The sequence below is a fragment of the Anabas testudineus genome, chromosome 6 (genome assembly GCF_900324465.2).
Source record: "Anabas testudineus chromosome 6, fAnaTes1.2, whole genome shotgun sequence".
Taxonomy (NCBI): Eukaryota; Metazoa; Chordata; class Actinopteri; order Anabantiformes; family Anabantidae; genus Anabas; species Anabas testudineus.
Window position 1 is genome coordinate 20337360 of NC_046615.1, and position 14014 is coordinate 20351373.

Below are 14014 nucleotides of genomic sequence, written 5' to 3' on the forward strand. Positions count from 1 at the left end.
GCTTTGGAAGCCAGAGTTCTGCTTTTGCTGCAAAACGTGCGAGTACACTGATTAATCGAGTGGTTGAGCTGCATGAGTTTAGGGTTAGTATTTTTGTCTTCTTTGTATTGTTGTTTGGAATCTGGGGGGGTCAAACTGAAAGGACGTGATCGTGTCCGGTTTTCTGTGTGCCCTCTGTGGGGACTGTTGACAGGGAACAGTGGTGGGCGATGCTTGAGGTGGATTAACTACGATTCACAAACCTGGGATGAAGACACGTGTGCGTTTCCAGTGTTATGTGTGTGTGTTTAAAAGGGGCGGCTGCGTTGATGTTCTCACACACACACACACACACACACACACATTCAGTCACTAGACGGTCAGTGTATGAAGCACCGATTGCAGCTGGTCCTTATTCCTCTCCATCTGCCAATCTGGGCTTTACGCTATGTTAGAATGGCCTTGTTGGGGAATCCCTTGCATAGGTACTGTGCTTACAGGTGTGTGTGTGTGTGTGTGTATTTTGCCCACATTTTTTCAAGGGGGTTAGGGGTCCAATGACGTTCAAGCAAAGTGGCACCCCACCCACCAAAACATACACACCCTCCACTGTTTTGCCCACGTGCAACTTGTTCATTGCAAGGGTCTCCCCGTGTTTACACTCTGCTCTGCTGGGGGCCACTGTCACGTAGTCAGTGTGGGACGGGGGTGTGGTGTGTGTTTGTGGGAGGGGGACTGTGGAGGGTGTTTGGTTGAAATAATGACTTAATCTTGCATGGCTCAAAGTTTTGAGCAGGACAACATGTTTGTTGACAGAAAAACCATAATAATCTTTTTTTTTCCTGAACACTCGGGGACGCAAGAGTTGGAGTAAAACTTGGGTGCGACGTGGCTGCAGAGATTCGCCACAATCTCTAACAAAGAAGAAAACTGTTGGCTAGAAAAAAAAATGACACACGTATGAGGCTGAAAAGCAACTATGACAAAAACGCCAATGCTGCGGCAATGGTGAAAATAACAAGAGTAAATAAGGACAACAATTAAGCAAAAAGAAAATTCGAGCAGAAAAAAACCCAAGCCCAGAAAATTAAAGATTGTAAAATTCCATGAGTGGAGCCGTCTTCCGATGTCGATGTCTCGGCGCGACGATTGCGCCCTCCGCAAATGCTTTTTGGGGTAAGGGCTTCCCAGATTAATAGTTATGAACAGCAAGCCCAGACCGCAAAAAGATTCGTGAAGGACATTATCTGCTGCTGCCGTCCAACGGAGACTCCGTGACACCCGGGGAGTCTGCTCTCTTTTCGCTTCCGTGAATTTATCTCCCATCCCGGCTCGGTTGATTGTATCTCCAGCCATCGGCAACCCGAGGCGAGTGTGTCCCTCCAATTCACACAAACACACACACACACACACACACTGGGAGGAAGAGAGGATGGAGAATGAAGAGATAGAGAGAAAGAAGGGGGTCTCCGGATGCCAAGGCTGCTGCTTCAACTGAGAGCTGTCCAAGGTCCTTTCGCTTTGATTCCCCATTCCTTCTCCAGTTTAAATTTTCCTCTATCTCCCCTCTCGTCTCTCTTCCCTCACCATTCCTTTCTCATCTCCCCCTTCTCTCTCTATTTCTCTCCCTGATATTTTCCTCTCCTTGCTTTTTTTTTTTATCCAAATGCTCGGATGTGCAAAGCCCGTGTGATCATTGGAAGCTGTGCATCGATGCGTTTTGTTGTCAGTGTGCTCGCTCTGTATTATATTCCCTGGTCCGTGGTGTGTCTCCCTATAGTGAAGCGCTGGCTCTCTGCAGCCTCTCCAGAGCTCTGGGTGAGGAGGGAGCAAGGCTGTAAACTGCTGGCAATAAATAGAGAACAGGGAGGGATCTTATTGGAGCAAACCAAACCTCGTCATCAACCAATCAGTGTCTCGCTCACATAGGGACCCCCCTTTTTGAAAAAAATAGACAGGGCTAACCAAATTGTGATCTATACCAGAGAAAGTATATACTAATATATGCATTAACATAGGGATATAAGCATTTAATGCGCAATTTCAGGAGTATGCGTTTGCATTTCCCTTTTTTTTTTTTTTTGCGTTTGCGTTGAATTTAACGCGGCTACGACACCGACCGTCACTCTAAATGTATTTTAGCCTGAGAAACTAACACCAAATTATAATAACACTCATAATAAACAAAACGCGTGACAGCAAAACGAGCCATTTTAATCTCATCCCCCAAAAAACGCCCCCTTTGCTTTCTGCACGATCCAGCTACAAGCTACAAAATCGTGGCGAATGCAAAACATACCAGGCAAATTTAGAATATTAAAAATAACAATTGCATGTCGACAAAGCGTGGGAAGCTTCGCTCAGACGCCACATCGCATCACAACATAACAAGAAGCATCTGAGGCGACTCATGGTCACCTATAGAGTTCACCGGAGGGTACCACTGCAAAAACGACACGGGGGTCTCCGAACTGCAAATTCAGTGCGAAGCCACGATGGTTTAGTTGTTTACAGTGGGTTTAAAGTTGGAACCAAACAGAGTAACAATGATATCACGGCTACGATGTACTGCAACAGTTTACAGCTTATACAGCAACAATTATACAACTTAACAAAACAGCACATCGCTGAGCATCACATCAAGAGTTAAAGAGTTCATCACGACCGTAAACCACTCATTCTCACACACTCTGAGTTCAAACAATCTTTAATATGGTTTGTTTTGGTCAAATTTAACAAAGAAATAAGCAAATAGGTGAAAGAACTTACCTGTTTCTTCTCCTGCAACATTTCCATGAGTTTTTCTGAAGCCATTGTAATGTCTCCCCCCCATAAACAACCCTCAACTTCCCCTCCATGGAGCCGCTAGTTCATGTATACGGACATGGAGGCCGGGTCACGATCTGGATCCGGACCCCTTCCTTTTGCTCCCCCTTGTTTGTACCAGGTTTGATCCCGAACCAATACACCCCCCACCCCTCCACCCCACCTCTCGTCTCCCTCCCTCCCTCCTCTCTTTCCATCCACACCGCCCCACTACTGATGAAACTCGTCTGCATTCAAGTTGGCTGCCAGCAAGCAGCAGGGCTCACACTAAAAACAAGCTTTAGGGAGAAAGGAGATATTTGGGATTGAAGGGGGGAGATTGGGGAGGGTTAGTGAAATGGTTAGTGCATAACCACAGTCTAAAGTCCACCCCAGACCCCCACCCTTTCCATCCCGCCATGGCCCCTCTTCTCTTTCCCCCCTCCCGGTATGGGTATTTTTTTTATTGGGTGGTCTTTTCATTTGCAACCCAGTCAGTCACGATTCTCCCCCACCGTCTGCACTGCACAGTGACTGCCTCTCCTGACGCAGCCAACGCGCACATTACTCACTTTAGCAGTCACGACTCGGGAATCCGTGTTGTTTCCACCGAAATTACATGCTCGGTATTGAATTATTGAGTAAGATCTTGCCCCTCGAGTCGGTATTTGCGCGTTTTGACCGAAGAAGAATCATAAAGTTGTTGTTTTTGTATTTGGGGAGGTGGAGGAATGCATCGCAGGTGAAGTGCAATCGGGATTTGGCATGACAAAGACAGGTGGTCAATGTGTTTTTTTTCTCCTGCCGCACGGTACCATTATAGCCTGCATGCAAGATACTGGACAAATTAGCCAGAGTCGTGAACGGACGGGGACCGGGGGTGACCGCGGGGCTTGTGTCCCAGTCGGGCTGCAGAGCTGTGCAGACGCCTGCAGGCTGTTCGTCGTCTTGCGGGTCCGGGTCGCTAATTCACCACTGACACCTTAATTAAAAAGGTTGATTCCTTCAAACTCTGTCTTAGAGGTGAGAATAGCGACGCTCCCACCGCCTCTCGCGCGCTCTCCTCATCACTAAGACGCAAAGTTATTGTGAGGAGAACTCTTAAACCAAAAGCAGTCGGAGAAGATCTAAATTATTTTAGCTACTTTTTCAAACAGTCCGTAAGTGAGCTGCAAACCGTGACTGCTGCTACGCATCTTGTGCCAATTTCACGAAGCAGGATTGCTAAAGAAATCAGACGGATTCCTTTATGAGTCTGTCAGGCACGAAATGACGGGACTGACGTGAGCAGAAGAGCTGATCCAAGTCGGCCCGGCTGCTACCTCTCTCTCTCTCTCTTCCCCTCTCTCCCCTGTCTGCCTGCCTATGGCATCGGGTGAGGCCGTTCAAACTACACAGGCGGGAAAAAGCTCTGTTATAACATCTTTTCGTCGAACGTTTCCCCTCAGAAAACGCAGGCAATTTAAATGAGGCGGGGGGGGGGGGGTGCCTCCGTATTTCTCCTCCAACGTCGCTTCAGGAAAGAGGATTCACTCAGAATAGATGCAGTTGCCTCGCAAACAGGAGTAAATAAAGCTTTTGGCTGCCAGGAACAACACCAGCCACCCCCTGCATACACACACATGCATAAAAACACACACACACACACACACACAGGCAAACACACAACCACCAGCAACAGCCCACTACCGCCACTTGGTGTGGTTTCAGCACCATTGCTGCTGGACAGCTCCCGGGTTTCCCCATGCGGTGCGCCTGGTCTCTGCAGCAGCAACAGCTCCTTCACTCCACTTCCTCCTCTCCTTCTCCTCTTCCTCCTCCACCGTTGCTTCTCTGTCAGTACGACTCCTCTTTAAAAAAAAAAAAAAAGAAAGAAAACGAAGGGAAAGGCGTCCTTAAGCGCTCATCAGAGAAGGGTTCCCCTCACTTTCGCGGTTATGCAGGAAAAAAAATGTGATACAGACTCAACAGCGCCAACAGACAAAGGGAGTTTTTGCACTTGCTTATTTACAAAAAGGGGTGATCCCTACTATGCAGGAAGGGTTGCTCTATGATTCGGCTCTACAGTCAAACACAGCTCGTAAAGCATGCCAATAAAATCCATGCCCGAGTCAAGTGTTTTGCGTGCATGAGACAGAGGAGGAGGCAACATTTGGAGAAGGAAAACGGCACAGGCACTCGGGAGCATGCACTACCAAATACACCAAAGTGAACGGAATTAAACATAGCATGTGCAAAGGTCTCACTCACCGTGGTGCAGGGATGTCCTTGTTCTAAACTGGAGAAAGGGAAACAGAGAAAGGTTGAGATTTTAGTGAAAAGCCGCAACAAGAGTCGGGAAGAGATGCAACAGATTAAGACCTCCATTTGTTATTATGTAGGCTTACAGTGGCACGTCCAAGTTTGCTCAGGATCGCCTCCCTTTTTATACAAGTGATACCCGTCTGTCTATTTCTGGCGCACGATCAAAACTATGATGCTATTTTTAGGTCACAGTACGAGGAAGGAGAAAAAAAACACTCACAAAAGGCATCGCTTAGGAACGTTACGTGAAGTGCATGTAATCTAAATTAATTTTGCCTCTCCAACTCTGCACAAGAGCCCCGATACCCCTCCGTTGCATCATTGCAGTGATTTTTTTTTTTTTTTTTTTTTTTTTTTGCAAGCCAATGTGCCTTCAACAGCAGCACCACCACCTCCTTCTCATCCTTAAAACACTACTTTCTCCCCCCAACAACTAAAATCTGGAACTCGTCGTCGCTGCCAATATCATCGACAATATTTGATGTCTTGTCGCCCTCTTCAGAAGCTTCTGGTCCCAGTGTCACTTCGGCTGAAACTCATGAACGCAAAATAGGTCCAAATACTGATGAACGCGGATTACCCGACGCTCCCTGTGGGATTTTCTTTTTCGTTTAGTCGACGGAGCACTGTAAAATTTAGTAATTAAGCTTTGCTGACGAGAAGAAGAAAAAAATAATAAATAAAAAGCCATTTTTGTTGAAGGGCTGCGTCAGTTACTAGGCATTGACGTCACGTTTAGATTCTCTCACTTTACAGCCCGTAGAGTCTGATTAAAGACACTGCTGCTCTGTGATCAGCTCTTCGCATATGTGCCATGAGGAAAAGAGTGACAAAACAGGAAAATATTACAGGTGGATAATGTGGTGTGGACTCGTGGCAACTGTAGCTAGCTGTAGTAGGTTTCTCTTGGTAAAAACCCTCTTCTAATGCTGGAGCATCTGGGTTACCATCCAACCTCCCCCTCCCTCCTGTTCTCTCCCAGCCGTGTCTCTATATAGGCTATCCCCCCACCAAGCGTTGGTGCTGTTTTGGTCTTGGAGAAATTTTTATCCCTGCATCCAGTGCATTTGACGGGCAAACATTGTGCCTCTAAGCCGCAGGAGAGGAAAACACAGCGATGTGCACCGCTGCTGCCCCCTCCATCTCCTATATTCACTGGCCGTGCCCACGCACCAGACCCCGTTCACCCACGGAACAGACCCACGGGGAGTGCACACTTGTCCATGCAAAGGCGCACAAACAAACCTCCCTCCACAGTATGCTGTCTCTCACTCCACCTTCTTTTCAGCATCTATAAGACTTTTACAGTAAGACCTTCTCCACACACCCCACGCCGTCCATCTGCACTCATGCCGCGTGGAGATTCACGAGACTTTACGGGATGGGATGGGATGGGGTGGGCTAAGGTGGAAGGTGTTGTGGGTTTAGAGACAGAGGTGGTGAGAATTCACTGAGTGGCAGCTACCTAGGAAAGTCGGCTGTGAGAAGGGAAAAGGGCTGCGCCCGTCGCATCGGTTTGTGCTATTTTTATCCCAGCCTGTAGGCCAACTGTATGTCCGTGACTGCTGGCGAGTGCATTTATAGGGACTCAGACACAGAGCGGATTTAGCATTTCCCCCACACTGTGATACCAGGCATAAGGAATGAAATAATAGAAAAAGAAGAACACGGGCAGTTTTTATGCTCTGAATATTTTGGCATCTGTTCCTGTCTGGCTTTTTCCATTTTTTCACAAAATCAAGTCAACGAACGAGAAGATGCACATTCAAAGCACCAGCACAAGCCACCCTACACACACACACACACACACACACACACGTACACACTCACAGTTCCCTGTAGTCCACAGTCATTCAATCAAAGTGGGAGCAGTATCAATGGGAGTTGCAGCCGAGGTTCCTAAGTGCAGTGCGCCAAGATCACCGCGTGGTGTCGACAAACTCAGCCAGAGATCCTCCTCGTTCTGCACCCTCCAAATCCCCCCCCACCCCCCATTAAAAAGTGCACTCCTGACTCCAGCAAGTTGCAAGCCACAGCAGACTTCTCTCTTTCTTCCTTTTGTGAAGCCTTTACAGGAGTTAATCCCACAACACGAAAGGACAGAACATGCTGCAGCTCTCATCGTGACACGCAGTTAATCACAGGACGTGTGCTCTTCACACTTAAACCGTTTCAAACCAAAACCTCTGCCACAATGAGCTGAGATGAGCATCCATAACACTCAAACTGTCCAGTTTTAGGCTACTACCTCTGGACTTCCCTTTATTTAAAAGCACAGTACGTTGTCTCTTTAGTTTTCCACCACTGAAGCACTTTCTCGCCACATTAACTTTACCTCCAACTAAAATCTGCTGTGCTGTCCGTGGTGCTGATTTACGCAGCGAGTCTGTCGTGCCGAATTTTCTAACCCCCCGCTGCTCCACAACGTAACCAGTGTAATTTACACTGCTTCTGCCAAGTTAGGGAAACTACATGATCTGCAAATGCATTCAAATTGCTGCCACGAAAAGCAATAAGACAGCATGTAACTCTGAGGTGGATGGCAACACGTGTGGTGGACTGACGCAAGTCTGCTGCGGAAAGTTGTTTACAAGAGGAGAAATAAAGGCGTCTTACCTCTGAGCTGAGTTTTGTCCATAACAAGTCTACATGAATGAGGAGCTGTCACGCTCTCTCTGCCTCCCTCTCTCTCCCTCTCCCTCTCCCTCTCACTCACATTTGCTCTATTGTCACGACAGGGAAGAAACCGCTGTTGCCAAAGCTGCATCATGCCACAGATCTTAGGTGAGAACATGTATATTTCCCTAAACTTTGCGTCTCTTTTCCCCCTCTGGTAGCTTTATATCAGAGTGTACAGGCTAAAACAGAGGATTCCCAACACGTGAATAGCTTACTCCTACGCACTACTGCAGCTCGCTGCCTTTAAGTGTCTGCAAAATAATTCGATGCCAAAAATGGATAAAAGCCTAAGAAACCTCCGTGACTATAACTGGTGTTTTTATTTCTGACCCGTGGACTCTTTGCTGGATATATTAAGAACCTGGACACATGCTCTCCGACTAATACTGTTGCACCTCTGTGTTTATTTACTAGTCCGACCGTTCCGGAGACAGACACGCTTGCAAACACTGGTATTCCCTACAATACATCCAAAATAACGTTGCTCTGGATGCCTCATGTGCAACAAACAAGAAATAGTGTTTCAGTTACAAATCTCTATAAGGCAAGCACTGACAACATGTAGCACAGATTTAATAGCACAAACGCACAATGACCGACATATCTAGATGATTATGTCAAAAAGATGTTTTTAGAGTAGCTGAAATCTGACTTTGATGCCGTTCCCATCTATTAGAGTGTTACTACCCTAGCCTTCAGATCATTAATCCCCCAGACTTTAAGTCTCAAACTATCAAGGCATGGTCTAACTGCAAACTTCCTTGACTATAACACATTCTGGATTGGGTTTCGCGCCGTCTACAAAATAAATCACTTACCTTTTTAATATAGTTTGGCTCTTTAAAACTCTTTAAGAAGCGCTTTGAGGAAGCTGAGACAGAAAGAGAGTATAGAGAAGAAAGGCAGCGCAGCCAACAGTCTCTCCTCCTGCGTCAGGATGGAGAAAGCAGGTCAGTCCGACGTGCGTCGTCTCCCAGTTCTGTCGGAGACTAAATTATTTGGGTTTGCTATTCACTGAGGCAGCTCAGAAGAAAGGTGGATTGATTGGGTGTTGGTGTTGGGAGGGCTGAGGGGTCTGGGAGTGCAAAGGTCTGGCGATTGCAGAGGAGGGGGAGAGTACAAAGAGTTACAAATAGGAGCCAGCTGACAGAAAGAGCCCGCCAAATCAGGGGTTCTTTACGCGTCTGGGGAGGCGCGCCACACGATTCACTCACTGCATTGACACTCTCCCTCTCTGTCTGTGTGCACGCGCGTGCCTGTTCCAGTGTGTGTGTGTGTGTGTGTGTGTGTGTGTGTGTGTGTGTGTGTGTGAATGACTCCCAGACAGAGACGGAAAGCATGAATGGGACAGGAGAAGCGCGACGGAGAGTTCGCGCTATTGTCGGCACAAATCTGCCGGGGAGCGAATAGATCGGGCAGAATCAAAAAATAAGGAGGACCGAGGCGAAACCAGATCACGGAAAGAGGGCTGGATTTCATTAAACAGAACTGACAAGGAGGAGACAAGGATTCAGGTTAAAACACAAGGATTGTCTTTGGAAAATCGTCTCGACGCCGAGACCTCGAACCATCGTTTTTTCTCCTCTCTCTCTGGTCCTCTTCTCCAGCACTGTGCTATTGACCTGCATTGACGTCATTGCGTCATTAGGTATCCCTTAGAAACACTGACTTTCAAAAATAGTATCAAATTAATTCAGCTGGCAAGGAGAGAGAGGTGGAGCCTGTGAGTGTTTGGGGCTGGGACGCTTGGGGTGGAGGGGGTTTGAGTTAAATATGGGTGAGGATGGGGGGACAGCATGTTTTATTCTGATTTTTTTACCCTTTCAACAATCCCCCCATCTCCCTGGCATCACCGTTTCCAAAGTTGACTGGGTTGGAGAGCTAGACCATGACACATCGATATCTGAAGCCTGATAACTTGGTGCTCAATGTGCAGTCCCACTTAGATGGAGGAACAGAACAAAAATAACCCAAATTCAAATTGAATTCCACATGCACATTAGTCATTGCTGCTAAATCCAGACAATTACAAAGTATAAACCACCCCTCGACTAAAATAAGGACCAGAAATATGAGGAATTGATTTAGGATTGAGGTCAAACTGGTCAGCATAGGTTTGTCTCTTTGTGTTTCTTCCTTCCCGTCTCTCTGGGTCTTCCAGTCTAAAAATATCCTCCAGCACTTGAAGCCAAGGGAGCCAGAACACCACAGACAGACAGACAATCAGGAGGCAAAGAACAACTTTTGTCATACAGGATGTGGCGATGCTCAGTTATTTATTCATCTGACCTATAATAACCCACATTTTTAACCATTTAAATTAATTAAAAATTGAATCTGAAAAAGTCCAGAATAGTTTTGTTTAGATGTCAGTCTGTGGTTTTAGCTTCAGTTCATAGAGGCTGGATGAAGTGGATTAGGATTCAGGGAGAAATGAACTGTTGTACGTTCTGGTTTCCACCGAGGAGCTGAACACTGTATTAAATGTTTCCACATCTTCACTAAACCCTGTTCTAAAAAGTAGCCTCTACAAAACAGTATAACCGCTATTAGTTTGGCCTCTGGCTCATCTGCCGTCTGTGACTGATAACTGATAATAGGTTGATGACGCAAAGTGGTAATAAACTCACTAGAATCAGCACAGAACTAATTATTTTAAATGATTTTGTTACTGAATAAACCTACTCACCTACGTTACACAAACAGCGATTAGGGAGGAAATCCTTGATCCCAAATGTCAGCGATGCTGCTGACAGATGCTCAAAGAAACTACAGCTCTACACAGTGCTGCCCTGCTGTGATCCTGACCTTTGACCTGCCTGCAGTTTAGAAAGCAAGTGAGCATCAGCAGCAGACACAGTGAACATTTTACACACACTTCCCGTCACTAATCGGATGTTTCAATTAGGGTATTAAAGAAATCTTTCAAAACAACAGGCTTTGTATCGTCAATGCAACATCAACGATTTCTAGCTTTCATTTCATGCGACTATGAGACATGTTGTTTTGGAAAGTGGCCTCCTGCATCTTTCTACAAGACACACATTGTCACTGATGCATGCATGGCTACCACATAAGCACACACACTCACTCACACATGCAGATGTTGGCTATTGATTTGGAACCTGCCCACCTGTTTTTACACTGGCTCTTTTGAAAAGTCGCCCAATCTACATTAGTCACCAAACCATTTGTTTGTGTCCGGGTCCACACATAGAGACTGTATGTGTGATATATGAAGTAGAAAGAGGAGGGCGTATGTAACAGAGAAGGGGGAGAAAGGCAAAAATACTTCACCATTAGGATTGAATTAGGCCTTATGATTCATCCTCTTGAATTGAGAGACACACTTCAAATGTCGTGGGATGCTTCATCACACGTCTGCTAGCCGTTTTTTACTACACCTTTCAGGTTTTTGCTGTGAGAACTGCGCGCCAAATATACTTTGAAAAAAAAAAAAGCTGTGAGTGGAGAAGGAAGGAAGTGGCAAATGTGAAGAACAAAGGGAAGATGCTACATCTTCACCCAAATAGATGAACGAACCACTAACTTCCATAGGTTACTGCAAATAAAAGATCGCCGTGCAAACCAGGGCAGGTTCATCCAGGGTCTGAGCAAATGTGTGGCCTATTGAAGAGATCTACTGAAGTCCTCTGAACTCTGACCTCACTGTGGATGGACGAGAAAGGAAATCTCACAGAAATCAAAAAGGAAAACACAGGAAATTAGGCAACAATACGTAAACAAGTGTTGTTGCAGGTACAGGCTGCAGGACTCAGAGACGTGTGATCACAGGACAAGGCGGAGGACCCACATGGGGAGAAATGTATCATAGAAGACGTCATCAGCACCAATGGAAGTCACGCAGCATTCAGGGGTCAGTGCCAAGGCTGACGACAGACTGAGAGAGGTCCTGGGTGTGACTAAGACACTCCGGCCATGGAAAAAACAGTGTGCTGTCTTCCTTTCCTCCTCCATAATAACATAAACACACAAGTCAGTCAGGCTGTTTGAGCGGAAATGGTAGTCTTGATAACGAAATGAAAATATCGCTCCCTCCATGTGGCCTATTGAGCTCCAATCCTCCACCTCGTCCTTTTTTTTCTGGCATGTCAATACAATAATGATACCTTCCAAAACATTTGCCTTGGGTGTGTGATGACCACCATCTTATCCATTTGGATTGCTGCTTGTGTTTGTGTGTGTGTGTCTGTTGTATACACACAGGTCCTTTTAATTTGTTTGATGTCCCCTCCCATCTGCCTTGTTGCTTTCCATTCCGACTTGTCGGCTGCGTCTTTCTAGGAAACAGTGGGTGTTTTGATCCACTGTTTACTATTGGGCCCCATTGGATGAGGGCAAGCGTACACATCAAAAAAAAAAAAAAAAAAAAAAAAAGGATCCTTTGCTAAGATAATGCTTCAAGTTCGTTTGTACGCTTTTTAACTTAATAAACATATGTGTAATTAACACACATATTTAAAAAGTCAAACATACATTAGAAAATTTGAAACGACGTTAAAAGTTCAACCAGAACAGAGGAACCCTTTCATAAGTAGCTGATTTGGAGCTGTTTGTTGCTCTGTTGGGACCTTATTTTTTTTACAGGTGTAAATTTACTTTATATAATTTCACCACATAACAAAATCTGAAGCAAATCGAAAAGACAGAAGCTTGAAGTGACTCTAGAAGCACCTTGGGCAGGTTTACTACGAAGTAGCCTTTGTTTTTGAGAGTGTGTACAGACGGATGGCTGGCCAGGTTTTGTTTGAATTTCAAGCCCAGATTAAGGAACCCTGCGCCCTCCCCTCCTCCTATTTATTTTTCCATCTCTCCTGCCTAAATGATGTCAATGGAAGCAGAGCTATAGTGCTATTTATAGAACGCCCCACCACACACACACATACACACACACACCACTGCTACTGCTACTGCTGCTTACACACACACACACACACACACACACACACACACACACACACACAGCATCACATGCTTGGTTGGGAGCAGTGCTGCACACAATAAACCACCTCAAGAGGATGAATACAGCCGCTCAATATTTATGAACGGCTTTGCCACATGTGGACATAATACGCGCACACGCATGCGCGCACGACAACCCACCACGCTCCATCATCCCACCTCGACCCCCCCTACCCCCTTTAATGTGTGTGTACTGTATGTGTTTGCTCTCCATGCTTGGTTATTGTCCATGCAGCTGTACTTCCCTCTGCAGGAGGAAAAAAAAAAACCATTGAGAGCGACAGGGGCGATGCGCGCCCCCTGTGCTCTGCTTCTCCTGCTGCTCTTCATTCACTCATTCCGTGCAGTCATTCATTCATTCATCACTTTCCCACTCACTCATTCACACAACTGCTCCCACAGAGTCTGTGAATGGACGGACAAATGGGATGAATGCGGGTAGTCACCTGTTCTCGTGGTGAACCATGTCTAGTTTTTTTTTTTAATTATTATTTCTACAGTTGGAATTACCAAACCGTGCGCGTACATGCGTGCGCGTGCACAAAGGGGGTGAAATCTAACCTGCCAAGTCTCAGGGGACACCAGAGTACACAGTGTTCCCTGGGTATGAGTTTTGGGAGCTCTATGCATAGACCAAATAACACCCCCTCCTCCCTTCTCTCTCTACGACTCTTTCTGTCTCTTGACATTCACATGCTAGATTACGTAACACAGTTTGGGGTGGAGGGGAGGGGGTTGGAGTTGAAAGCTGGAGGGATGGTGGTGTTAGTGGCGGTGAGGACGGGAGGAGGAGGAGGAGGAGGAGGGGGGGCGGTGTATTTAAAGTCTCCTTCCATCACAAATAAATGCACGGTTTGCTGCACAAGCGTCTTCGATTGAGAAGAACTCATGAGCTCTGTTTTTTTAGACTGACTTCTATTTCTGAAAGGCGACCGTGATAAAAATAAACCAGCACCCCATCCTCACCCAAAAATCCATCCGCCAACCCCATCCCCTCTCAGATTCAGAAAAGCTGAATTTCAAACGCGCCCTTCATCAACAGGATCCTGTAAAGACCCCTCAGCAGCAGCGGCGGCGGCGGCGCAGAGGACGCGGCTGATCACCCGGAGGTTCAGCGCGTTATCGTCAGTGCGGGTCAAGGATGGTTTCGGGGCTCCAGCAGAGCAGAACCCCCCTCTAATTTGGATCATCTGAGTCAGTTTAACCACACTTTGTCCAGAATACTTCACTTTAAAAGCTGATATAAACTGGACGAGTTGAGTTT

The 14014-nt window shown here is 46.3% G+C and overlaps 1 long non-coding RNA gene across 2 annotated transcripts in view; it reads right to left on the reverse strand.

The window, feature by feature from the left end:
* Positions 1–8799, reverse strand: part of LOC113166196 — a 48209-nt gene extending 39410 nt beyond the window's left edge. Inside the window, exons 1-2 of one of the 2 annotated variants that reach the window (XR_003299160.1) lie at positions 8586–8799; positions 5035–5062 (exon numbers count right to left, since the gene is read on the reverse strand). This is a non-coding gene — a long non-coding RNA (uncharacterized LOC113166196). Of the gene's footprint in view, positions 1–4497; positions 4616–5034; positions 5063–8585 lie in introns of those variants that run through there. The other variant, XR_003299161.1, reaches the window with a different exon arrangement.
* Positions 8800–14014: the final 5215 nt, after the last annotated feature.